Genomic DNA, 24,714 nt, shown 5'->3' on the forward strand with positions numbered 1-24,714 from the left:
GTGGAGTTAACCTGGAAATATGGCATGAAATGAAAGAGGGATTGTTAAATATTCATTATGTATTTCTACATAATGAATACAATAATGCTACAATGAGCATTATTGCTTTGTTAACTTAATTTTCTTAGAAAGTGAAAAATACACCCAGGAATAGTGCTTCAATTATTCTGTAAACAAAGCCAGACTATTCTTCAATGTGATAATGGAGCTATTCTGATCATTAGAATATAAATTGAAGAGGAATTTATAGGAATTCAAATACCTATCAAAACCTTTCCATTGAGGTTGGTATTTTTCAGCTGTTTTGGCCCACAGGCCCTGCATGCATTTCTTACCACCTTGCATTTATTTCCTGCAGCCAAGAAGTTTTGTTGAATTTCTTAATTCCTGCAGTTGTATTAAGAAAGCTACGACCACCTCTCATTTCTGACCCCTCTACTCCACTTGCCCCTAGAGAACTTTCACCACAGCATCTACTGCTTTTCACTAATTAGAAAGGCGCCTTCAAAGTTGAGCCTGAGAAGAAACACTCCTTAATTACCTTCCCTACATTTTTAAAAATGTGCTTCTAAAAGTGCTTTCTTAGTTTACCCTTGTGATCCACAAATCAGAAAATCCTGTTGCAATATTATCAGATCCGCATTCCTCGATGAGTTCCCACTCTGCTTGTGGTTAACTTTGTGTTCTACCAGCAAGTCACACATAAGGGTATCTTACCCCAAAGGCTTTATACACACAAATGGTCTAAGTAGTGCTGAGACTTCAGCAAAAGAGCTAAGCAAACACAGTGTAAGTAAATCATGGCGATGCTGAAAGAAATCTGTGATAAAGGCTGTGACACCATTGGAAAGATATAGAAATGAGCTTGGAAGCTCAGGCCTCACAGATTTTTAACCTAGAGATAGTGATGGGTGAATGAAAGCTTGAGCAAGTAGTTTGACACTAAGGACTGGAAAATAGAACTTTAGTTAGCTAGTCAGGCTGGGTAAATATATATGGTAAAAATCACAGAATTGATTGAGCAGAACATGGACATCATTTAGAACTTTGAGCAGCTGGATTTGGTATTGACATAAGAAGCCTATATGATAGTTGCAACCACGGTGTAAAAAATTCATTCATTCATTCATTCAGAAAGTGTACTCTGAGCATCATCTTGAAGGCAAGGCAAGAGGGCTGTGATGTAAACCCAGAACAGTCTAGTGGATTCAGAAGGAGGCTAGTACTAGTTGTGAGTGAAACTGCAATAGGAGGATGGGGAAAGTGAGACAGAGGAGGCCTATGTCTGCATGAAAGAATAAGAGCATTTGGAGTTTCTGACCATACTTTTCCTATGATTTCTATAAAGATCAAACTGTACCTCACCTCATACATTTAACTATTATATAAAAGTTTAAACATTTTTTGTTACTGTATTTATCCCTGAATCAGCTTTCTATTTCCTGCTTGGAAATAGCAATTATGCTGAAACTTGAAAATAAAGAAAATCATAAACCTGAAAATTGTTCTTATATTGTTCTCTATACAGTCTCAGAAAAGGACACAGAGGCAGCCTGGGGGATTTAAAAAAAAAAATTAACTGAGCAACTCTTTGCAAGAATTACAAGAATTCTGGAAACACTGTGGGCATTGTAGAAGATTGAGGTTGAGATTGACTTTACTACTAGGCTGTAGTGTACAGGAGTGAGATCCCCAAGAAGAATGACAGGGGCTGTCAAATCAGGGTCTTGAAAGAAAACTATTGGTGCAGAGGAGTTCTTTCGTAAGTAGTTATGCTGAATAAGGTGCTTTGTGTCATGATGTTGATTTACCTTTTCATGTTTTATTAAATTTAGCTTTAGCTTGAAATCTAGCCTAAACAATTTAGATTAGATGGAGGGAAAAATGCAACCATACAGATAAAAGTAAATGAATTAGACTGAGTCAATACAACTATCAATATAGTGATATATAATGTGTTATAGAAAAAGGAATGAAATTTCATAAATAGGAAAAAAGAGAAAAAAGACAGGGCCAAGAAAGAGAAATAAATGTGAAAGTCTATTTTTAAGTTGGGTTGCTTTGTCAGAAATGTGGGATTTTCTCCAGAAATGCTGAAGGAAAGTGGAAGTGGGGGGCACAAAGTTGGGTGTGGTGGTACATTCTGCAAAGGCCTCCTCTTATAGAAGCTATCTCCCTTATTATGTTTTCATTTTTATTTTGAATAGATGGTTTGTGTTCCAAAGTTTCACTTGTAGATCAGTTTTTGAGTTTAAAATATTTTTAATCTATGAAAGACATTATCATCCACAGTTATACACACTACTCAGCACAACCATTTAACCAGCATCACTGGCTGAAATAGCATGTTTGAAATGGATAATAGTTTTGTTGTTGTTGTGCTTTTTTTTAAACATCTATTTGTTTTTGCATACAAGAGCTGGGGTACAGGCTAGAGATGCGGGCGTGAGAGGATTCACCAGAGACAGAGTGGGGAGCAGAACAGGCAGACTGACTGAAATACACTGCTGAGGGGAGCAGCGGGCGAGTCAGGAGAGGTCTCCTATGCCATGTGGATTGCTCCCTGGCTGGTGATCGAACTTGTGCTGCAGAGGTTGCAGATTGCTTCATAGTGTGGTGCTTAGCCCCTTGCACCACCAGGGAGGCCCTGAAATGGATAATAGTTGCAAGCCACTTTTGTAATGCCAATAATTAGACCCAAAATGCAATCAACAGCTACCTAGATACTGTTCTTGGGTTTAAATAGAAGATGATGAGCAGGATATGAAAAAATATATGGCTACCAAATTAAATGTGGAGGATTTGGAGTCTGGCAGCTCTCGTTCTCTCTCTCAGTTTACTACTCATGGGAAGGCTACTTAGATTCACTAAAGGTCATCTAGGAGTAAGAATAGCATCTCCTTGGAGCATTGCTGTGAGGTGTTAGATAAACATTTTGCATAGATGTTGTCTTCTTGTCTTGCCACGCTCAACCTGCTGTGCCACCAGGGAGGCCCTGCTCTGGGTCTTTTTATTCTTAATTACTTTTCTTGTCAATGGTTTTCTCCTATTTGTGTAGATGATTCAAGTGTGATTCTAGAGCTAGTATTTTATACTGTGTATAAAAAGGATCTCATTAAAATAATAACGAGTACCCATTTATCATAGAAATAGGAAAAAGCTGATAAACATAAAGAAGGGAAAAATACTGTATATGGCTTCAACTTCCAAAGATAACCACTATTAAAATTTTAATATATATTGCTTCAGACTTTTATATATATATTCACAAATTTTCCTAGAAAAATGAGATCACACTGAAAAACTGATTTTGTAACTTGTTTTTCACTTACTAGGCTGAATATTTTCCATGTTAATAATATGCTTCAAGCACATATTTGATAATGATTGCACAAGTTACATTTTATGAATACGTTTTGATCTATTCAACTATTTTTGGTACATAGATAATTATTTTGTGCTAAGAAAAAATCTTTTTTTTTTTAAAAAGATTTATTTATTTATTTATACAAGCACTGGGTACAGTCAGAAGCGCAGGAGGATAAGAGAATTCACCAGAGCCAGAGCGGAGAGCAGAGCAGGCAGAGTGACGAAGTACACTGCTGAGGGGAGCAGCAGGCAGGGCAGGAGAGGTCTGCGTGATTATGTGGGACCTTCACCCGGTGACCAGGGATCTAACCTGCACTGCAGAGGCTGCAGGCAGCTTCGCAACCCAGCGCTCAACAGCTGCGCCATTGGGGAGGCCCGGAAAAAAATCTTCTAACACCATTTTATTAATTAAAAAACTTATCGAACCTTATCAATAGACTTCAAGATTACCTACAGTGCTTTTCTCCATGAACTTACTTACATCATTATGCTAGTATGTTCCTTAATACTGAGATATATTTTATATATCTAGAGTAAACTATGTCTATACACTTGGTTAGTCTGTTGTTTATTATGCTTTATCAATTTGTTTTTTTGAAGTCAGGGGTATTATTTTAGCTTCTGTATTGTTGTTCTTTTGAACAGTTTAAATAGTCGGGGAATCATCTGTGGCTTGAAGCTCAGAGAGGACTCAACTGTGTAAGTGATTTGAACTAAAAGCTTTTCTTGGAAATAAATTTTTCCATTATTATTGATCTGCTGTTTTTCAAACTTCTTGGGTCAGTTTGACTCTCACGAACTGGTTTGGCTCTATTTTTCATACGCGATATTCCCATTATTGAAAGCTTCTAGAGATTCTATACTATTTTATTTCTTATCTGATGAATTTTTTTGTTGTTTTTTTTAAGCAAGAAGAGCTGTAAAAATTTCCCAAGAGTTTGGCTCTTCTTTGGGTTTACATTTCTGTAATTAATTTATAATTTTATTACCATGTAGTCATAGAATGTGGCCAGAATGAATTCTTTTGGGGGGAAATTCCTTAAATATTTTTATAAATATAGAATCAACTTCTGCAAACTTTTGTTATATCTGAATGTAATAGAAAGAAGAATCTTTTCTATAGTTATTCATATACTTCTCCAGCAATGTTTCGGCTATTATCTCCCACATGTCAGGCACTGTACTAAGCACCACAGGCTATCAAATGAGTCATCAGTTTTCTCTAAGTTTGTTGAAGTTTAGATGGAATACAGATACATGAAGACATATCTGTAATACATATAAAAAATACAATAGCAGCAGAATGTATAAAAGAGGGATTCAAGCCTCTTTGTTATAGATTCTGGGAATAAAAGTGGGCTGAAGAGAACATAACATGACTTCTGAGAGGTTTTCAGTCCAACTAAGCAGAAGAAAAAAAATAATTGAGATAGGATATTGGAGGCAAGGGGACTAATCAGAAAACCACCACAGTCATTCAGTAACAAATTCAGAGTTATGAGAGATATTAGAAAACAGGAAGAACAGAGGGGATTTTCACAAGAGGCAGGTAGAAGAAAAGTCGATGTGCTAGGTTGAAGGGGGTCAGAGTGAAATTTCTAGAAGCTAGAGAAGAATATTTTTTTTTAATTTATTTTTTTTATAGAGGCATGCTTTTTATTTATTTATTTATTATATTTGTTTGTTTGTTTTGTTTATACAAGCACTGGGTACAGTCAGAAGCGCGGGAGGGTGAGAGAATTCACCAGAGCCAGAGCGGGGAGCAGAGCAGGCAGAAGGACCGAAGTACACTGCTGAGGGGAGCAGCGGGCGGCAGGAGAGGTCTGCGGGCCATGCGGGACCCTCCTCCGGTGGCCGGGGAGAAGCCGGGGATCGAACCGGCGCCGCAGAGGCCGCGGGCAGCTTCGCAACCCAGCGCTCAACTGCTGCGCCACCGGGGAGGCCCGAGAAGAATATTTTTTTTAAAGACTTTTTTTTTAAGATTTATTTTTATTTATTTATACAAGCACTGTGTACAGTGAGAAGCGCGGGAGGGTGAGAGAATTCACCAGAGCCAGAGCGGGGAGCAGAGCAGGCAGACTGACTAAACACACTGCAGAGGGGAGCAGCGGGCAGCAGGAGAGGTCTGCGCGCCATGTGGGACCCTCCTCCAGTGGCTGGGGAGCAGGCGGGGATCGAACTGGCTCTGCAGAGGCTGCAGGCAGCTTCGCAACCCAGTGCTCGCTGCACCTCCAGAGAGGCCCTAGAGAAGAATATTTTAAGGAGTGTTTGGTAGGTGGTCAGTTGGTCAAATACAGTCTAGAGATCAAATAATATAAAAGTAAAAGTAATATTCTATAGCTTTGGTCTTTGATGATTTGTGGAAAACAGTTTTAATGGTTGGGAGGGGGAAACCAGACTGTAAGCAGGTTGAGACTTAAATGGGTGGCAAGAGACAAGAGGAGTTTTTCCAGAAGCTTAGTTGTGAATGGGACAAGTGAGTAAGGGTAATAATCGAAGGAGCAAAGGATCAATAAAGATCACCTTTAGGACAGCAGTGTCGTGAGCATGCTTAGACAGTAAGGAGGGTGAGCAGACAAGGAGAGAGGCATGGTTTTTGGTGACAGTGTCCTGAGCAGGTAGGAGTCCAGGGGGAGGACGGGTTCTGATAAGAGGAAAACACCTCTTTTTGAGGTGTTTGCAGAGGGGGAAATTGGTACCTGTAGGCAGTTTGAGCAAAATAGTGGGTTTCCTCACTTTTCTTTGCAAAGCTGGAAGAAAGTCTCGTAGTAGAAATTTCTGTCACACTCCTGGACTCTAACTGGAAGGGTCCAGGATGGCCAGAATAATTAACACAGTCAATTTCAAGTGTATATAGTGGCTGGTGGATGTTCTAAGGTCACACAAGTTTCTGTCATTATGAACATGAAGTATAAATAAATCATAATAATATTTGATAGACTTGCTTTTCTGTTTCTGGTTAACAATAGTCACATCACAGATGAGGAAAAATATGTATGAGGTGACATGTATTTTAGCATATTGCATTTTGATATCTGTAGTTTGTTTCTGTTACTAACTTTGAACCCTTAAAAAGGAAATGTTTAGAAACTTGTGAAAAATTTTTCCATCAGCTCTTTAGGCTTTCACACGTTGATAATAAATTAGTTCCCTGAACAAATAGTGCAACAAAGTGTGTTTTTGTTTTTTTTTTTGCCTTCTGTTATTCTGGAAAAGCACTCAGTCCTCTCTAGAGATGGAAACTTCTGGTTTGATTATCACTGTAAATAATTGTGAGACAAAAACCCAAATATGAAAGATGCCCACACAGGCTCCTCTATTGAGTAAGATCTCATTTATAAAAAGATCAAGGTTTACAGTTTAACGGATGGTTCAGAAACCCCCTGGGGCATTTTAACCACCTTTTTCAGATGCTCACTCTGCCGTGAGAGCTGACTGACAAGTCAATCCTACCCTGCTCAGGTACTGATTTTGGGAATTGCAACACTTTCTATATCAAGAAGTCAGATACCCAAGGTCAGACACTATCCAAAGTGAGATATTCCAAGCACTTTCCTTAGAAAGGAAAAGGGGGTGAAGAGCATGGGGTAGAAACATCAACTCAGGTGACATGTATGAATTCAACAAACCATCTAGAATGGTTTCCCCTCTTGTGACAGGCACACCTAAGAGCAGGTTGGGTCATCCTCCTGGCACAACAACGGGGCAGCAGCATGTCTCTCTCAAGTGCCTTGTCAATCTTGGGACCATTTCTGGTTCCACTCTCATTTTCTTTCTAAAAATCTCAGCTGCTCCAATGTATCCCCCCAAACTGATAAATCCAACAGATAACTATGCAGAAGCTTGGTTTCAAACTACCTGAAATAATTTTCATTAGCTCTTTTGATAGTGCTGCCCTTGATAGTCCTCATGGCCCTCTCTGCGCCCCACCCCACATACTTGCCTCCCCACCATCACTGACACAGCAGCCTGGCCTTTGAAATTCAACCTAAGCATTCTTAGACTGTTATTCTGCGTTCTTCTCCGGAACAGTGCACTAGGTCCTGTGGCACTTCTCACACACTAGAGCCCAGAATACAGAGAAAATGAAACCAAGAGGGAGTGTTAGACTTGGGGCGGGGCGTCAGGGTGGGGGACACCTGGAATGTACAGCATCTCATCTGCTGTGCCAGCCTGCAGGTCCTCCTCCTTGCTATTTAAGAACCCCAGTGAGAACTCGAGTGAGATGAGCGTGCTTAGAGATGCCAGTCTCCCTGCTGCATCCCCTCCCACCCCACAAACAGCATCAACTTTCCACTTGCAGTGACCTGCCCTTCAGGGTGACTTATCAGCTGTTCGGGGTTTGTCACCGAAAGAAAACAAATTGTGGAATGTGCTGCTGTGCACACTAACAAGACGGCTGAGAGGCTCCGGGCTTGCGAGGTTTGCGAATTAGAAGAATAAAGATCTTCAGTTTCTGACCTACTGGCGCAGCAGCAGTATTTATCAGGAGGCACATGTGACTGGTTAAGACACACAGAGCCCCAGCTTTAAGGAAACAGCTGCTGGCAGCAGCGTGCTCGGCACTTGGCAGCTGGACAGGCAGGGAGCTGAAGTGAGGAATAAGCCACAAAATCTCCCCAGTAAGTAACTGAAAGGGTGTGTGTGTGTGGGGTGTGTGTGTGTGTGTGTGCGCAAACACACATGCACTCCATGGCAGCTTTGATTTTGGTATCCCTCTGGCTCTGAAAGAGGTATTTTACTTGTACCTGTTGTGAATAGTCATTTGTATTTTTACTGGTTTTGGTGTTTTTTTTTTTTTTTTTTTTAAAGAAACTGTTATTTTCAGCACTGCTGTTTTCTAATCTTGGGCATTGCCTGATTCCTCTCTAGGAAACTGAATTTATTTTCCTGTGTCCAGAATTGTTATGGTAAATGATGTTGAGTTTCAAAGCCAAGATTCAGGTTATGAAGTAAAGAATTGAATGAAGTGAGCTGGCGACACATGATTTTAATACACTTTTCCCTTGAAACCCGATCACTTTTGAAAAGTAACATGACTTTATTGTCTGACTTGATCATCCTTAGTCAATTTTGAAGATTATCTCACTTAACTACGTATAATAATTGCATGTAGAAAACTATCAGGATAAATTTTTTGGTGTATACTAGACATCATATTTAGATTTCAGGCATGCTAACTGACTGAAAATTATTTTTCTTCTACAAGTTAAACCATTTTCATTATTTTATAGCTAAACATTTTTCGTTGGTCTTCCTTATTTTAGTTAAGGGATAATGTTTTTGTGATACCTGAGGACTTGCTTCCTTGTTTATGGCCTGAATTATGAAAGTATTGCCTGAAGCTAGTTACAGCTCTGGGGGGCTGGCATCCAAACAACTGGGAGGTCCCATTTATTTTTCTGGTTCATTCATCAAGAAAGGAGATTGCCCTTGGGAGAGCTGCAGTGCAGGGACCAGGCTGAATCTGAGCTTTGGTTGAGGGACTTTTGTCCTCCTGTGATTGTCACCAGACAGATGCTTGAGAAGAAAGGAAATAGGGAGAGGAGTGAGGGATAGGTGCTATAAATCTCTGAAAGTGGCGGGCCTTGAATCAGTGCTGAGGGGGCATAACCAGACAAGTTCGTTTTTCTGGATCACCTGGACAGTGAAGCAGAGGAGCGGAGAGTGGGTGTTCTGATTTGGGTTCTAACCAACAGCTGTTTTGTTTGTGAGGGATCCAGGACGCCTGTGCTGGTTTCTCCAGGTGCCTGACTGACTACTGTCCTATTGGCTCAACTTGGACAATTTTCTTGCAACTTCTACCCCTGTCCCAAGGGAGTAGTGCTCTCCCCTCATCCGCATATCCCTTGTGGTATTGGAGAGTGGATTGAAAGTGACCTGTAATCTGCTGGTCCTGTGAACACAGCTGGTCTTGACATCACATCAGCCACCGTCTGAGATGGGAGCACTTGCAGCTGCACTCTGAGAAAAGTGGCTAGTCTGGCACTGGGGAGTTTACCCCCTGGTTTTCCTTAAAATGTAGAAGATTCCACATAAACTAGTATGTCCAATGAGAAGAAATTATTTCCAACTTCTCTGTTCCTCCTTATGCCAGTTGTATGACGTCCTAGGGTCAGCAAGTAGCCACGCTGCCCAGCGACTTTCCCAGTCTGGCTGAGGAGCCGGTGCCCACTGGTCCACTCTTAGGGAGTGTGCTTCTGGTGTGGTTTCACTTTCCCCATGGGCTGCTAGTGGGAAGGAACTCTCAGATGAAATCATGTCTCCAAAATAAGTCGCCCACAATAACGTGGTTGGGGGGGGGGGTCATGGCAAGCAGGGAATCCTTTGAATTATTCAAGGGCTGAATTTTGAAAGCCTGTCAATTACTTTGAAAAATCTAATGGTACCATGATTTTCAAAATATGAACAACAGGATAATAAAAATAATTATTTGGCATGCAAATAGCCCATTCATAGAATTAAAGGCTTTTGGAGCTAGAGAGAAATTATAGCATATGCAATTTATCACCTTCATTGCAAAGATGAGGAAACTATAACACATTTATCTGGTCCACAGTGCTGGCTAGTGGCAGAACCTGAAAAGAGACTTCAAGGCTTCTGCTGCTGTTAGTGTCATAAAATTAACACCAAGAATGATAATTTACATTTTTGTGCATTTACTATGCCAAATGATGTGCTAGAATTATTTTCATATAATCCTCACAAGAAGTCTTTGTGCCCCATGTTATTGAATTTTTTAGACAGAGAAACTGAGGCTCTGAGAGACCCCTTTAGCCACTTGGCTGTACCTGGCACAGGCATAAGTGGCACTTCTGACTGACTCCAGAACCTGCACATATGAAAAAAGCAAAAGTACAAAGCGTGCGCAAATCCCACACATCAAAGCAAAAAGCTCATAAAAGCAAATGAGAACGTTTCCAGCACAACATGGTCAGACACACAATGTGTGCCGTGGCCTCTTCGAACTCTCCAGGGCAGGAAGGGCGAGGCTTCCCCTGTGACAGCCCTGGCTGTGCAGGCTCACCAGTGGGCTGCATGTTTTTCTCTGGGAGAGCAGTTGGGAGATGGCCCTCACATTGGCCCAAACGGCAATTGAGAGCTTTGTTATTACCGTGAAACACACTGCTCTTGTTGCCCCTTCTGGCCTTTTCCTCCATTTTTCCTGTTACTCCTTTCCTTTGGGGGACAACACTCCACCCATGCCCCACTCCAAATGGCTGGTTTAGTGGTGATAAAACTGTTACCAGACCTATTCCTTATTGCTCCACCTGGAAGGCTGGTTGTTCAAGTCAACTGCTGTTTGTGAATAGAATCAATGCAGTCAGTCTCTCTCTCTCTCTCTCTCTCTCTCTCTCTCTCTCTCTCTCTCTCTCTCTCTCTCTCTCTCTCTCTCCCTGAGCTGTAAGGGAGGGTCACAGACATGGAGACTGGGAGTGAGGGAGACAGCAAGAGAGGTGTGTTTACTCCTCTGCTGCTGCCCGCACCCACCTTTGTCCTTAGTGCACCCACCTGCCACAGATCTAAAGACTGACTGATTCACTTGTGGGCCACCAACCTGCAGCTTCTCTGCTTCATCAACCAGAGACAAAATCCTTAGAGAAATCTACTTTTGAACCCTTCTAAATTTAATTTGATGCTCCATATTCTTCCATGTCATTAAATGTCAAAATTAGAGCTGGTGATGAGGAGCACTGAGTCACACACGGGTAACAGATGGGTCCTGTAGTTAATCAGGAGGACAGTGAAGCAAGTCAATCATACATGGATGTCATTGGGACAGTTATCAATGTTGTTTCAGGCTGTTATGACAAGACCACACATTTTGAAGTTCAAGCTATTTATAGGGAAAAAGGGAGTTTTTAATCTACTTGTCACCTGCCTGAAGCTTCTAAAACTAAGCCCAACTCAAGATCTGTCAGTTATCCACTCTGTTAAATGAGAACCAAAGAAAGTCACCTCCATTTCTTGCTGGAAATTGCTTATTTCCATAGAAAATGGTGTAATCCAGAGGGTGTCTATGGAGACATGAGATAGACTTGGAATCACAGCAGAGTTGCTCTCCAGAGTTGTTTTGAAGCAAATAAAGTGTTTGATTATTTTCTTGGGACCTTTCAGAATAAGGAAATAAATTTTTGATGCAGTACTTGTTTTGTTTCTCTGTTTTTGTTAGCTGATGTGTTCCAAAGAACCTATTCCCAGAGAGTTCACTCCCCCAGGTCACTTTTCCTCTGCAATGATTGCTCATTTACAGTCCCTAGGGTTTAGCTGTTGGCATCACATTCCCAAGATTTTATGGGTTTGAAAGTCTGTTGTTTTTTCCTTGCTGTTTCAAATGATCATGGCACCTTTTGAGTTTGTGGGATGGAGGTTCAGCATGCTTTGATCTCGTCAAACATCTCTATGGTATTGAGTAGACCACCCCCTCCATTTCTCTGGGAATTTTCAGAAAAAAAGGCACTTTTTTCATTCTGTCACAATCCTATGAAAGAGGGATGGTATCATCACTTTTGTTCACAGTGAGGAAACCATGAATGAGAGAAAGTGAGTGACTTGTCCGTGGTCATAGAACACAGAACTGCACAATGCAACTAAGCTCCCAGTCTTCTGACAGTGAATGATATCTATGGAATTGACCTTTGTGATCAAAAGTGATGTAGCTCATTATCTTCTGATGGGCAGAAGGTAAGTGGATGACTGATCTGATGTCTATCAAAGGTGATATTTCCAAAGACCACATACATTTGACATTAGAAACAGGGTCAGATTAGTTACAGACACAATAATATTTGCTTAGTCTAAGATTCATAAAGGAAATTAGTGGTCATTTTTCTCCCCTGCCAACCCAATGTGGTTGAGTTGGAGTCATATCAACTATGGTATGACGCAACATTCAACTTTAAGAAAGGAGCTGGTGGTTTTTGAGATAGGAAAAAATGTGGTCTGACGACTATGTACTCTCATTGCTCAACAAAACCATCAGCATTCTTGGAAGTTCTGCCTGGTTACAGTATCCTTATTCCCAGGGGGGATCGTGACCACCAGCAGCAGTGTCCACTGCGATTCTTTCCTTCTGCAAAATTATCTATCCACAATTGAAAGAATCTCAGCTTTTTAGAATTGAGAAACTTCACAATTAGTCAATTTTCTGATATGGAAATACAGTTCACCATATAACCACATTATCAGCATATTTACAAGGTGATAACCATGACATTTCATGACACCTGATGATGCCAGAGTGAGCTGCACTCTGTGATGGCCATGGCTGAGAGGCAGAGGACAGCTTTATGGCTATAACAGCCATTACAGTGTTTCTTTCTAAAGTAGTTTTGTGGAGTATGAATGTAAAAGGTAGCCTTCTTTAGTTCAAAACATGAACTAAATCAAAGAGCATTTTTCCTTAGTGACTAACTGTAACAGTCAGAACTTTCTGTACCTTTCAAAAGGACAAAAGGGGAGAGAAAATTCAAAAAAAGAAAAGAAAATGAAATAATGGGTTAAAGTCCTCCTTTTTGTATTGCAATCTGTAGAGTGTGAAGTAATATAAACTTTGATACCCCTATTGTAATGGAGGATTCAACTTAATATATAAATGATTTATGTAGCTGCAAATATTCCAGAATCTTTCATATTTCTATGTGATCAGATTGATAATTTTATTTTCTGATGGCTTCCTTAATTGCCAAATGGTGCCCCATCTTTACATTTAGTGTAGCTTTAGGAAGACTTGTTTCTACCCCACAACATGTTCCAAGACCCTTGAATAGATCACTGTGCCATTAATCTGGTTTCACACTATTGTCAGTGCTCAGAGTCTTGGAGTTCAAACATGTTCCAGGTATAATCTTTCACAAAGAGCTAGTAATGGGGGGAATAATAAAATGGAAAAGGTTATGTTCCTACTTAATTTCAGAACTTCATTTTAGTCACTACTTAGCTACTGTTTGCTTAAAAAATCACTTACATGAATGTAAGCGATTTTAATTGCTTCTCTTCCCCTCTGCCCCAAAGAAGTATTTGTACTGTGGTAGAGACCTTAGCAATTGACGAACTGTTCAAAAGGAAGAATGATGGGCTGCAGAATAATTTAGGCAAAAAGGCCATCAGTGATGGAATCAGAATACACACATATATTTTTAAACTATTTACTCACTCCTTTGTCTCGTTTTGAAAAAGCAACATTTCCCCCTCCACCCAACAATTCAAAATGACTGAACCGACTTTCCTTGGAGTATCTTACATAAGTTAACTTTGGGAAGGTCCTACCTAGGAATTCCTTTCTGAGAATTTTGTAGTATATATGTACTATCAAATGACCTGTTTTTACAGAATTCTTTAGGCTTGGGATCAAGGAGCTAGGAAGAACAAATGGTCTCTTCTGGTCATGCTCTAACAACTTTCCCTGTGATTATCAAGGATGGATTTCTCAAAACTCAAGTTAATAAAGATTTCTGGAGCTCATAAATGACTCAATAATTTAAAGTTTTAAAATAGAAGAACTGAGTACAATTTCCATATTTGGTTCGGGAAAACTCATACCTTGAGTTCAGTTTGACTGAACCTTGGATTCTGTTGTACTTTCAGTTCTGATTTTTAAAAGTAGAAAGTATTTCGTTTATGCAGGGAATGCCTGCCATTCAAAATAATATGAGTTGACAAGATGTTTTAGAGATAATTATTTTTTATGACAAGGACAGTGAGTGATCAGTCTGAGTGCTGGCGCTTGAGATTTCTCTGTAGTATCTTTCTCTCTCTAGTTGCTCTGATTCTAAGGTGAATCTTTCTACTGTCATTTAAACTGAGTCTGCTCCTGGAAGAGAAACTGATATCACAAAACCCAAAGGGAGATATTATTGTTGAGTCTCTTACAGAGAGGAAACTAAATTTCAGAGAGATTGAGTATCTTGCAAAGGTCAAAAGCCAGTGAGTAGAAGCCAGGGTTCTTGTTCTAATCTACCTGGGAACAAAGTAGGTGCCTTTTCTATAGAAACTCACTATCTCTGTGTTTATGTTTGACGCTGGTGCTCATATGGAAAGGGCAGCCATTCTGTGAAGTTGAGATTCTGCTGTCCTTGTCACATAGCTGACATGGTCATGTCCAAGACACAGTCATTTCCATTAGATGGATGCTATAGGTCAAGAAATATCCTAGAACCTTATGGAGTCATGATGGTTTGCAACCTGTGGTCTCCTTTTAATCTCTACCCAGAACTTACTCATACTGTTTCCATTGTTAAGGTTCTCTTTCTCAACTGTGGCACTCTGCATCTTGGGCAGGTGCTTTTACAACGCTAAGCCTCTGGCAACACTCAAATATCATTATGTTATCTCAGCTGATGACAGGTATGAGATCATGACTATGGGACCTGACTCATTAACAAGCAGTGACCGTTTGTTTTAAATTATATTGGGTTTTGACGAACAAGGGCAACACAAAAAAACAAAACTACAGGCCAATTCCACTAATGAACACTGATGCAAAAATCCTCAATAAAATTTTAGCTATCAGAATCCAACAATGTATCCATTAGATAATTCACCACGACCAAGTAGGATTCATTCCAGGAACACAAGGATGGTTCAACATCTGAAAATCAATCAATGTTATCCAACACATCAACAAAAAAATATAAAAACGATATGATAATATCAATAGATGCTGAGAAAGCTTTCTGACAAAGTGCAACACCCATTCATGATAAAGGCCCTTGAAATTCTTGGGATATAAGGAACATACCTCAACATCATAAAGGCTATATATTTCAAGCCAACATCCAGTATCATTCTCAATGGCAAAAAGCTGAAAGCATTCCCATTAAGATCTGGAACAAGACAAGGATGTCCACTCTCACCACTGCTTTTCATTATAATACTGGAAGTCGTAGCCAGAGCAATAAGACAAGAGAAAGACATCCAAGGAATCCAAATAGGAAAAGAAGAAGTCAAACTATCACTATTTGCAGATGATATGATAATATACATAGAGAACCCCAAAAACTCCACAGAAAAACTAATTCAACTCAACAATCAGTTCAGTAAAGTGGCAGGATACAAAATCAACATGCAAAAATCAGTAGCCTTCCTATACACAAACAATAAATCTGAAGAAGAAGAAATCAAAAAAACCATCCCTTTTATTATCAAAACAAATCAAATACTTGGGAATAAATCTAACAAAAGAGGAAAGGATCTTTACAAAGAAAACTATAAAACACTGTTAAAAGAAATAGAAGAAGACACTAAGAAATGGAAAGACATCCCCTGCTCAGGGATTGGAAGAATAAACATTATTAAAATGGCCACCCTACCAAAAGCAATATACAGATTCAATGCTATTCCAATAAATATTTCAATGTCATTCTTCAAGAAATAGAACAATTATTGATGAAATTTATATGGAATCACCAAAAACCCCGAATAGCCAAAGCTCTCCTGGAAAAAAAAAAGAAGGGAATGGAGGCATCACACTCCCAGACTTCAAACTCTACTACAAAGCCATAATCATCAAAACTGCATGGTATTGGAACAAGAACAGACACACAGACCAATGGAATCGAATAGAAAATCCAGAAATAAACCCACAGATTTATGGTCAACTAATCTTTGACAAAGGAGCAAAGAATATGCATTGGAGCGAAGGAAGTTTGTTCAATAAATGGTGCTGGGAAAACTGGGTCGCTACATGCAAAAGAATGAAGCTTGACTACTACCTAACACCATGCACAAAAACCAACTCAAAATGGATTAAAGAACTAGACATAAGACCTGAAACCATAAATACATAGAAGGAAATATAGGCAAAACACTACATGATATGCACATCAAAGACATCTTTACAGCCACATCACCCAAAGCAGTGATAGTGAAGGCAAAGATAAACAGCTGGGACTACATCAAATTAAAGAGCTTCTGCACAGCAAAATAGACAATAACCAAAACAAAGAGAAACCCTGCCAACTGGGAGAACATTTTTGCACACAACACTAATGATAATGACTGATCACAAAAATCTGCAAAGAGCTGATGAGACTCAACAAAAACAAAGAAAATAATCCAGTCAAAAAATGGGCAGAAGAGCTAAAAAGAAACTTCTCTGAAGAGGAAATGCAATGGCCAACAGGCATATGAAAAAATGTTCAACATCACTTGTAATCAGGGAAATGCAAATCAAAACTACCATGAAATACCATCTTACACCAGTGAGAATGGCTCATATTATAAAAACTAGCAACAACAAATGTTGGCGAGGTTGTGGAGAAAAAGGAAATCTTCTGCACTGTTGGTGGGAGTGCAAACTGGTCCAACCACTATGGAGAGCTGTGTGGAGATTTCTGGACCTACTAAACATAGAGCTTCCATATGATCCAGCAATTCCACTCCTAGGTATTTACCCAAAGGACACAGAAACATCAATTCCAAAGAGCACCTGCACCCCTATGTTTATAACAGCACTATTTATAATAGCTAAGCTTTGGAAACAACTCAAATGCCCAAAAACAGATGACTGGATCAAGAAGATGTGGTACATATACACCATGGAATATTACTCAGCATTCAAGAAAGATAAACACATGCAATTTGCAGCAACATGGATGGCGCTGGAAGGGATCATGCTCAGCGAAATAAGCCAGAAAGAAAAAGAAAAATACCGGATGGTCTCACTCATAGCAGGAATCTAGAAAACTTAAATAAGGGACCAGGAAAATGAATAACTATAAGAAGGAAAATATCAAAATCAACAAACAACTATGAACCAGAGACACGCTATGGGGGATGGGGGTGGGGGGCGGGGAAAGGGGTTGGGGTCAAAATAAGGGGGTTGTAATTGTATGGGGAATATAAAAATAAAATTTAAATAATAAAAAAAGAAAATGAGATTAAACAGAAAAAAAAATATATTCATTTGACAAAAAAAAAAAAAATATATTGGCTTTTGAGCCTACCTGGTGGTGCAAGGGGTTAAGGACAGCATTATGAAGCAATCCTCAGCCTCTGCAGCACGAGTTCAATCCCTGGCTGGCCAGGGAGCAACCCACATGGCGCAGCAGACCTCTCCTGTCTCTCCCGCGGCTCCCCTCAGCAGTCTGTTTCAGTCAGTCTGCCTGTTCTGTTCCCCACCTTGTCTCTGGTGAATCCTCTCACCCCCACACCTCTGTCCTATACCCCAGCTCTTGTATGCATAAATAAATAAATCTTTAATAAAATAAATTATATTGGGTTTTAACAAGAATTGACATAATGTTGGCACCAAGATGGGTAATCACATTCACTCCATAAGTTGTTTCTTGGGGCCATGGTTACAGATAGATTAAAGGACCAACTAGACCTCGAAGCAGGACCAGTGGAACTTATCACATGCTATTTTAATTCTCTATGTTTCAGAAGAAATACTACTTCTAATTTCTCTTTGGGAACCGCAGGAACTATGGTTGACTTAAGTCAGTGGTGCTAGTGTTATTGTGTAAGAATAACTGAATAGTGAAGCTTTATCTTTTTTCAACTGTAAGGATAAGTGAGAAATGTGTCATGCAAACATTCTACAGCAACTCGGAATACAATCTCACATGCAGCTTATGGAAGTTAGTGTGCTAAAAAATTTTGTTTTAATACTTAGATTTGGAAATTTTGCTTAACCAAAAGTTACTAAAACTTCTGTAAGTACTGTCTAGCATATGGGACCCCTTATGTGGAGGCTAGAACTTACATTTAGATAAAAAAGTAAAAGAAAAATCCAAAATATATATTCATTCAATTCATTTGGCAAATATTTAAATATATACGCTTTATGCTTCCTATGACACAAATATGAATAGACTTTCTTCACACTACAGAATGTTTATATATGAACAGATCAATACTTTAAAAATATTACAATGCACAGATATTTGCCCTATATAAGAGATTTATGCAGAGTTCTATGGAAGTCTGTGGGAAGAGAAGTCTATATTATGATGAGTCAGGGAAGGTCCTGTAGGATTGATACTATTTGAACTGGGTATAAAATGATAAGCAGTCATTATTCAAGAAGAAAAAGTCTGTATTTTGAAAGAATTCACTCCATGTTGATGAAGGGACTCGAGAAAAGGCTCAATTCCTATGGTGCTTCCAGGATTAAAAGTAGTGTTTGCCCTTCTGAAACAGATATTTTGGAGAATGATATAAAATTTAAAAATCATCTTAAAAATTTCTAGCATATATGAAAGTAAGCAAATAAACCCCATGTATTCATTAGCCAACTTTAATACTTTTCAGTGATCAGTCTGGTCTTATTTATACCCCTACCCATGTTTTCTGTTTTCCTTATTAGTTTTTAGGCAAATCTCAGGATCACATCACTCCATTTAAATACTTTCATATAAATTTCTAAAAGATAAGGTTACTTTTTAAAAATCCATAGTTAATGCATCTAAAATAATTACCTATAATTCCTAACTATTATTGAAGATTGTTAAGACGAAGTGTGATGCACATGTGTTTGCAGTCTGGAAAGGAAACTCTGGAGACAGTGAGGAAAACAGATGGGAGAGAGAAAATGCCAAAGACTGATTGAAGATACCCCACATGGATTGGAGCCAATCCTATGGTAATGGAGAGGATGGGAGAAGTATCAGAATATTTAAAAAGTAAAACCAATAGTTCTTGAGATCAATTAGATATGTTGATGATGAAAAGGAGGGAGCTGAGGAAAGTCTGGAAGGTTTAACTTGTGTAATTAGCATATGAATCAGCATATGCAATTACGCAACAACTTGCATAACTGCATAATGGCATCTGTGATATGCCATTAACTGATGTGGTGTAGGGATTCCTTGACAAGCAATTTAACCCAGGTCTTCATTAGCTAAAGACTATTGGAAACAAACCCCAAAATAACTTCCTGTTACCCTTACAAATTTTTGAAACATAGAAGATTCAGAAGAATTTTGATTGTTGCACTTTGATTGTTAGAAAGTCACTGACAAAACTGGAAAGCATCCAGGGAATAGCATCTAAAGTATTCAAAGGGATAGAGGAGACATTTGGACAGACTGCTCACTGAGCTCTCATCACTTACACATGTCTAATAGTTATAAGATTAATGAATCTTAGTTATTCGGGAAATTCCCAAACACTGAAGGTTTGAAAGAGGTGAATTTAAAATAACGGGGGAATTTTTTTTTTCATTTTCTATGATGAAAATGTCCACACAAACAAAAAAGTTGGAATAATGTGTCATGAATATCTATATAGAGATGAGACAGTCAATTCAATTTTACTATAAGCAATTTTACTATATTTGCTTTTCCACACATCTCATTCCTTTGTTCATCCCTTGGTCCATCTTTTTATTTAAAAAAAAAAGTTGCAATCAGCAATACTCTTCATTTGTACATGCTTCATCAAACATGTTATTTACCAGAGCTAAATATTTATTTATGCATAATTTATATTTTACATTAATAAGATTAACCTTATACACTTGTTTTGCCAAAAGGAAAGGTTATGATTCAAAAAGGAGTGATACAACTTGTGACTGTTTTGGGGTTATTTTGAAAACGAGAAGTTGTTTGAGAACCACTTGCTCCTCAAAGTTGTTGTCTTGTGGTGCAGCCACACCCTACCACAAAATAGCCTTAAGGCTTGTCAAGTGCTGACCTGGAAAAGATTTCAGTACTTATTAAGTGAATTTGAATATGAAGAAACTGACGCCCAGAAGCAGGAGCTGTCTGCCAGCAAGTGAAGGAGCTTGTAGGATAACAAATTACCTCTAAGTTTCACCCTGAGCATCACTCCCTGTGACAACTCTGCAGAGTAACAATTCAATGTAGTAGATGATTTAAAAGTAAAAGCTCTCCTATGGGCAATGCGTTCTATCCAGTATCCCTCTGAGATTACTCAAAAGGCGCCATTAGTTGAGTGATGGAAAAGGTGGTAAAATGTTCTCATAAAAGAGAACTCTTTAGGGCCCACCCGGTGGCTCAGCGCTTGAGCGCTGGGCTGCAAAGCTGCCTGCAGTCTCCGCAGCCTCCACAGCAGCGGTTCAATCCCCGGCCGCCAGAAAGGGTCCCACATGGCACGCAGACCTCTCCTGCTGTGCCCGCTGCTCCCTCAGCAGTGTGTTTCATGAGTCTGCCTGTTCTGTTCCTTGCTCTGGCTCTGGTGAATTCTGTCACCCTCCCCCACTTCTGACTGTACCCAGGGCTTGTATACATAAATAAATAAATCTTAAAAAAAAAAAAAAAACTCTTTATTCCAGTATTGAAAGAAAAAAGCTGTGTTCATAAATATTTAGCTTCTGACTTCCTCCAAAAAGGATTAAAGCAATTTACATTCAATAGCAAAAAGAAAATACAACTGAAAATGTTTAACACAGGGATAAAACAAGCCCCAAACAGGCCAGCTAGTAGAGTGAGGGATAACTTTAGACTTAGAATGCTTTGAAATGTTTTAAACTATATTAAATTATGACATGTTAAATCCTGCCCATTGATTTGAGAACAGAAAACCAAACTAAGGTATCTAGTTGATGAATTTGTTTAAATGCTTATTGTTGATGAAGATAAGTTGTATTCATTTGAAAACTGAAAAATTCAGTCAAATAGCTGTATTTTTGTCTCCATAAAAAGCATTCTGATACTAGAAAAAGAATGGGTGTTTGATTGACATATTTCAGTTTCCATTGTGATGTTATGAAATTAGTCTATATCAGTGGTTCTTAACTGGGGGCAATTTACTCTTTGGGTAAATTGGCAATATCTAGAGTTGTTTTTTGGTTGCCCCTACTAAGGGTTAAAGAGAGTACTACAGGCATCTAGTAGAGAGAGGTCAAGGATGCTGCCAAACATCCTACAACACACAGGATGGACCCCCATAGCAAAGAATTATCCAGCAGAAATATCAATAGTGCCAAAGTTGAGAACCTGCCCCTAATATGCCTTCAAAACACAATAGATGATTTACATGTGCCATTTCTTCTCATAACCCTTGTTGAACAGTAAGTAATGATGACCCAATAAATACAATGAAATACTGTACCAGGGCAAAATTAGATATAAAATGAATGGTCTTTCAGGAAAAGGTCCACAAGGGTCTGACTTGAATAATTCACAAGTTGACAGCCCTCTTTGGTGTCCAAAAGTATCAAATGTTGGCAAGCAAGAATACATACATTTAATTAGCATAAAATTATTCAGAGGAATTAGGGTCACATTATTTATCAGAGGAGGGGAAAAGAATCTTGGATACAAGGCCCTTGGAGGATTCATCCTGGGATTCTTTTGGGACTTGGGGACCTCATTTCTCTCTTCCTTTTGCTTTGAAAACTCGGGAGGAGAACTGAAGATAACACGAGCAGTGGATTAGATAAGCTCCTGCCGCTGACTTGATGATTATATGTCTGATTTATGCTACTCTCCTTCTTCCCCTTATTATTTATATATCCTCTGTGTTTGCAGCCACATTCTCCCTTCTTCATTCTTATTAAAATTGGTTGCCATCCCCTCCTCTTTGATTATTTCCTCCTTCTTTTAAGTCTTTAACTGCTTTCTTCCTCTCTACTAGACCATCAGTATATAGGCATGTTTCAGCAAATCTCATCTTACAAAACCATTCCTTGCTCCCAAGATCCTCTGCCAATTTCATTTCATTTCTATCTTAGACAATTTGTTTATAACATAGGCTGTCTTTATTTCTTTATCTCCCATTCACTCTTCAACTTCTGCCCTCAGCTCCACAAATGCGGCTTCTCCTAAGGTTAACAGTGAGCTCTGTGTGGCACAATTTTAATAAAGTAGATAGTTTGCCATCCTTTACTTATTTGACCTTGGTAGCACTGAACATCACTGTCAGTTTCAACTTCCATGAGCACATCATCCCTTGACCTCACTGCACGACATCATTTTACATTTTCCTCTGCCTGTCCAACAACTCCTCCTCAAAATACTTTGCTGTTTCATCAACCTCTAGATGTTGGACTTCTCAAGGCTTAAGGTTAGCTTCCCTTGTCTTTTCTCTTTATGCTTTCTTCCTAAGTCATCTGAACCATTCCTGTGGTCCTTCAGTGCTGTTCACATGGGGATTAGTCATGATTTTAAATTCTATCCCAGATCTTTCCTTGGAGCACCGTATTTATATAAACAACTGCATCTTGAGTCCAGCAAAGGGGAATTTCAACCTCACATAGCCTTAGCACAACTCTGCTTTTCTTTCAGTATACCCACTCTTTCCATCTTGCTAATCTCTCAGTAAAAGGAATTATGATCCAGTCATTTTTTGAGCCTTTCATTGCCTCATATGTCTTACTAACTTCATCTCTTCAAAGAGACATTTACCTACCAATTACCAAAATAATTTATCATGTAATTCTCTATCATAGCATCAATTTTAAGTCAGTCTGAGAACTGTATTGCACTAATGTCTAAACTCTTGTGGTTTGCAAGCCAATAAAATGTCATCAGTCTCCATCATTATAAACCCTATTTGAAGAACACAATTTGACAGTGTTTTTGTGAAGGGTTGAGAATTGTATCACTGTCAATGCAGGCTCAGAGCTCTCTTCTAGGCTGCCCTGACCTGTGTGGGAAGTGCCATTTGAAGTTGTTGGGTCACACTGATGGCATCTGGCCAAGGTACTGAAGGGTAATGAAGATGAATGAAGTGGTGAAGGAAGCATCTTCATGGGAGAGGAGTAAGGCATAGTATCTCTAGCTCTTGAGAGGGTCATAGATGCTGCTGCAAAAAGAAAACCCTTATATTTTTTAATTGGATGTTGAGTCAGAAGTTGTGAATGGACTCTTGGAAGAGGTGAAAATTGCAGTACCTTAAACTTTGCTGAATCTAAAAAGCTGAAGGTGAGAATATGGAATGGTGGCATTTGTTTCAAGTCTATCAATTTTTAGGAATAAAAATATATCAGATGGTAGAACCTCAGGGAATATTGATTTCTCTTCTTTTCTGAAATTCTCTGGAGCAGTAAGTTTTTGAGTATTTGAATGAATAGAGGTTTACATATCCCTCTGAGACCGGGGGTAGGTCATCCATCCAAATAAGTGAGCCTCCTTGGATTTATTTTAAGAGTTTAATAAGAGTCAGTTATCCTCCTAAACATAATGATCCCATTTTGTAAAGAAGTCTCCCCCACTGCTGGGATTGGAGTCTTTTTAACCCTGAGGATGGCTCTCCCCAGAAAGAAGCTATGGGTGCAAACACATAAAATTTGATGTCATGAGCTTTCACATGTTTCTGCATCTTGGTCTCTGATTCAAATCTTTGGTATGGGCAGAATTGTATGTTGAAACTCTAACTCCCAATACGACTATATTTGTAAACAGAGCCTAAAAGAAGGAAATTCAGGTTAAATGAAATTATAAAGCTGTGGTCTTAATCCAATAGATTTGGTTCCCTTATAAGAGTAAGAGATTCCAGAACTCTCTTTCTCCAACATGTGAGAATACAGCAAGTATGCAAGCCAGGAAGAGTTTTCTTACCAGGAACCAAATCAAGCAGTACTCTGATCCTAGATTTCCCAGCTTCTAGAACTACGAGAAAAAATTTTCTGTTATTTAAGTCACTCAATCTTTGTTATTTTGTTATAGCAGTCCAAGAAGACTGATACTAGTCTCTAACTTTGAAAATGCTCTGGCCCCTAAAGTACCTGTGCTCATGGTTATTTATCCATGAAAGAGTAGGTCTGAGGAGAATTCCCTAGTGAGCCATGTTCTCTATGTAGACGGACTTCTCTGGGGGTGTATAGGAGCCTGGGATGATGGGACAGCACCAGCTGAAAGGGTATGCCTGGTGCTCTCTTTCTGCCTCCCCCTGCCCACCCCACATCATGAAGGGCATGCGGAAGGAGGAAGTGTTTGTGCTGGGCTTGGACTTCTTGTCTAGGCTTTTCTTTATTTCACTGGGCAGGGCATCCATTGGAATCCAGGGGCCTCCTCAGATTTCTTTCACCCATTCAATAGGAGGCGGATAGCCTAATGAACACAATAATCCCATTTTATGGAAGTCACTCCTCACAGGTAAGATTGGAGCTACTGAATGCTGAAACAAACTGCTAGGAATGCGAGAAGCATTCATTCCTTAAAAATCTATTTAGTCCATTCTTATCTCTCTTGAAAAAGCTGCTGCTGTTTGAATTGGGTGAAATTTGAAGACAAGGACAATGGGAGTTGTAATTTGCAGATTCTGGGAGAGCAGAATCTCAAAGCCTAGTGGGTCCATGAGCATTAATTTGTATTGGGAGAGGAGAGCATGTTCATGTATTTTCTTTGAAACTTAGAAAGTGAAAAAGTCTGAATGATGAAGGGTAACCAACATAATATGTGGGGTTCCGTGTGACAGGTGTAAAAGAACAGACAG

This window comes from Talpa europaea (assembly GCF_964194135.1).
Source record: "Talpa europaea genome assembly, chromosome: 6".
Taxonomy (NCBI): domain Eukaryota; kingdom Metazoa; phylum Chordata; class Mammalia; order Eulipotyphla; family Talpidae; genus Talpa; species Talpa europaea.